Consider the following 4,647-nt stretch of genomic DNA (forward strand, 5'->3'; position numbering starts at 1 on the left):
TTCTTTTATTTTCTATATCTGTGTGTATATATGTATATATATATTTGCATATATATGTATATATATATATATATATATATTGCAAGTTAAGGCTTCTGCTCTCTTCTGACTTTTACTTTAAGGAATTTTTTAGGAATGTCTCAAAAATAATTTTGCTGAAGAAACAGCTTCTTAATTGATGATTAGACTCACATGTGCAGAATGTTATCTGTGTTAGAATTTGAGCTCCTTTGTGTTTTGAAATATCCTATTTCATTTTGTAATCAATTTCTTGTGTCTAAAGATTAATCTTGGGTTATTCAAGTTGGTATACCCTCATGCCTGAAAGTCTTTTTCTTGTATTCTTGCAAAATATGTTGTTTGTTAGTATAACTGAAATGTAGCTACTACGTGCCTTGGAGTTTCAAGTACTAAGTTTTTCCTCGAGTGGCAAATTAAAGATTCAGTCAATCAATACTATACCTAAAATGATTCCTTTGCATCCAATTGCTTTCTCTTTAGATAATTCTTCTTTTCCCCCTCTTATGAATTTTATTTTTGTATCTTAGAATTTGGTTCTCATGAGTTTTTCATTACTCTTGGCCTAAAGTCTCTTATAGAATCTGAATCAATGGCATTCTACCTATCCTTTCTCTGAACTTGTTGAATTTTATTTACTCCTCATTTGTGGTGCATGTCACATGTGTGTATAGGATGATACCCTCAGGAATAGTAACTCCCATTCCCTAAGGAATCATCTTTTATACATAGAAGGAACAGAGATAAGAATTTAAAATAAAGGAAGAAGGAACAGGTTATATAGCCAGGAAACCAAAAAGGAATCAGACTAGGAATCTACAATAATATTTTAGAGTCAGATTCAGACTACTAAAGATGGAAGGACCTTGATTATAGAATATTAAGACATGAACCATTGAATATTAGAGACAGGAAGAATCTTAGAACATAAAATATTCCAAAACAAACCATAAAATGTTGGAACTGGAAGTGACATTACAACAAGAATTGTTTCAATGTAGAATATTAGATACTTTATAACATAAAGTAATAGAGTGGAAAAGGAATCAGAATCATAGTATCATGGGATCATGAATTTAGAGCTGGAAGGAATCTGAGAAGCCACATATTGCAATGCTTTCATTATACAAGTACCAGGTGGAACAATGGCTTGGCTGCTGGATCTGGAGTCAAGAATACTGAGCACAAATTTGCTTCAGTTGTCCAACCCGGGACAAGTTGCTTAACCTGTCTGCTTAGTATTTGCTCTGTAAAATGGATCTAGTAAGTACTACTAGGGTTGTTGAGAGGATAAAATGAAGCAATATGTATAAGAGGTTTTGTTACTACTGTTACAACTACTACTATTTCTACTATTACTTGTGTTTAGGTTATAGAGTCTTATAGGAGTCTGTTGAAGCCTCAAAACTATGTGTTTCAATGCACAAAATGCATAAGGATTTGTGTATTTTACATAAAATACATTAATTGTCAAAGGAAACCAATGATATTGAATAAAATTATCACTATACATATATATCCTTTAATCTGTATCTCTAAAGTCCCTGTCATGTCTAACATTCTATATAGTCATACATTCCCTTATTCTTTGTTTAAACCTCTATCTTTCATCTTTAAACCAATATTGTATATTGTTTCCAAGGTAGGAGAGCAGTAAAGGCTAGGTAATGGAGGGTAAGTAACTTTCCCAGGGTCACACAGATAGGAAGTATTTGAGTCTAGATTTGAACTCAGGATCTCCTATTTCCTGTCCTGGCTCTCAATCCACTGAGTCATCTAGCTGCCTTCAGTCTTAGTTGCTATTTTACATGAGGAAACTGTGACTTGGGAGGAAAAAACAACTTGCTAAATGTCATAGTTTATACTTGGTAGAATATGTACTAAAACCTAGTTTCTATGACTTCTTTGCCATGATCTTTCTCTTAAAACACATCTTGAATTCACATCTCTCCATGTATGAATCTTGAAAAGTACCAGTATGAAAATTTACCCATTCATAAGAGTTCACTGAACCTCCTGTAGGGAGGTTTTATTTAGTGTTTTTAGTTCAAAAAATTAACTAGAGAAAGGTAGAGGGCACAGAAACTGGATGGGGTATGTCAGTTGTGTGTGTGTGTGTGTGTGTGTGTGTGTGTGTGTAGACTATTTGTTGTTCTTGTGGTTTATTTTCTTTTAAAGATCACAGATTGTATGTCCACATCTGTCATTTTCCATTTGAAAGTTGCTGGAGTTGCCAAAAATAATGGGTCTATTTTAGGCAGCCTTCAATTATATCACACCAAAACTTTAGTTCTCACCCAGGCTCCTTATTGCCTATGGAGCTTAACCCTTGGGGTCTCTTGTCCCGATTCAGAATTTCCACTCTTGGCCCAGGGTCCTCACAGTTGTATGTAATTGTGGCAATGAAAGGGGAGGCTTCCCAAGATCATCTTTCTATTCTCCACCCAGTTTCAAAAAGGCCCTCCAAATGTCTTGCGGTTATGTTCTTGAAATGAAATATCCTAAGTTTATTCATGTATGTAATCCTTTGGAAGACTCTGGAGGAGGGTCTTAGAGAACTAGCTTTTATTTTAAGCTCTATCACCAATTCACTGATGATTTTGGAAATGCCATTCATCTCTTTGTGCCTCAGTTTTACAACATCATACATGTTGGTCCTTTATGGTTCTATAACATACAGAAACAAAGTAATTACACAAAAAAGAGGAAGTGAATTGATTGAGAGGGTGGCACCCATCCTGATGTAATTACTTTCTGTGCACATCTCTTCTTTGTTTATTGTGACACTATGCTTCCATCTTTCAGCTCACTCCTCATTCTACTTTGTTGGAAAACTATCCTCTCAAATAAAGGAAGTTGATCCTCAAAGCTGTGGCTTAGGTCATCTTTCTGTTCTCCACATAAATGTTCTCCCTTGATGTTCTCACATTCTTGCATAGGTTCATTTTCATCTCTATGTAAATGATTCCCAAATGTATAAATTCATTCATGTTCACTTCCTCAAATTGGGTCCCATATTTCTAGATGTCTGTTAGATGCATCCATCTGGAGAAGGATCTCAAATTCCACATGTTTATAATATGGCTTATTTTTCTTTCTAAACTTCTAGACTTCATTCAGATTTCCACTGATAACACCACTGTCCTTGCAACTGAGTAAACTTCAAGTCATCCTTGACTATTTCCAAGTTTTGTCAATACTAACTCTGAGTTTTTTATATGAATCTCCTTCTTGACCCTGACAAAACTTTCACCATAGTTCTGGCCCGTATAGGAGGAGCTCAGGACAGATTAAGCCCACTGAGGAAATCAACTGTGTTTGCCTGAGATTGCCGACAAGGTCCCAATCTCACACAAAGGCACTGCTGCTCTCGGTCAAAGATCATCATTAAACCCTGAGTCCCTCCTCACTCTGAAGAGAAAAGAAGTCCTTGTAACATCATGACCGAAAGTACCAACCTCGCCTTTTCCTAAGAACACACAACAGATTAGCAATCACCATTTCTCAACTGAACAGTCCCAAGAATGTTGTAATGCTTAATGTTTTACTCTGTATAAAAGGTTTTCTCTGTGTCATAGTAAATGAAGATCATAGCCCCCAGTCATGGTGCCATGATTCTTCCACTCAGTCTTTCTCAGGCATGCTGACCTCAATCTTTTCTGCCCTTCTTCTTATCTTCCCCCCCCCTCTCTCTAGCCCCTGTCTCCCTAACTCTCTCTCTCTCTCTACACAGCTACAATGGCCCTAGGATCCAATCACTCATCACCGGATGCCTACACATGATAGCCACAGGACCACTATGACCTTTTGCCTCTACTATTTTTATATTCTCATGACACTTTCATGCATTCTAAATTAAAATCTTTGCTCAAGTGTTTCACCCCATATCTGGTATGTTGTTGTTTGTCCATTATTTTGGAAGAAGACCAATGCCGTCATGATGTTGGAGTCAGAGTCTACGTTGTTTTTAAGCATGGTAGATCACGCCAATACAAGCTGAGAAGGCACTACCATAGCTGGGGGATAGGCAGTCCATTAGAACATCTAGGACGGAGATGTTCTGGATTTGCATAACTCCTGTTTCCTTTGTGCCTCTGCAGTTCTGCTTTGCTCACGGAGTACAGCACTTTCTTTGATGTGGGCATGTCATGTGAGGTGATTCTGTGCCAGTGTTTCCCACATCTCCCAGTCAATATTAACACTCTTCAGACATACCTTGAAAGTGTCCTTATAGATCTTCTAATCACCATGTGAACACTTTCCTTGTGTAAGTTCTCCAAAAACATTCTTTTGGTTTAAGCATACAGTTGGCATTTGACACTTGAGTTACATGACCAGGCCAATAAAGTTTCTGCAATAGAAGTGGAATGCTTAGCAGTTCAACTCTAGAGATGACCTCTGTGTCTATCTAGGATACTATCTTGCCGGGTGATCTTCCTCAGATAATTCAAGGAGAAGCAATTCAGTTTTCCACCATGGCATTGGTAAACTGACCAGGTTTCATAGGTATCCCACAAAATGAGGTCAGCACAACAGCTCTGTGGACCTTAAGTTTTGTAGGCAGTCTGATACTTCTTCTCTCTCACACTTCTTTTGAAGCCTTCTGAATAGTGAACTAGTTCTGGAAAT

This window comes from Monodelphis domestica, chromosome 3 (genome assembly GCF_027887165.1).
Source record: "Monodelphis domestica isolate mMonDom1 chromosome 3, mMonDom1.pri, whole genome shotgun sequence".
Taxonomy (NCBI): domain Eukaryota; kingdom Metazoa; phylum Chordata; class Mammalia; order Didelphimorphia; family Didelphidae; genus Monodelphis; species Monodelphis domestica.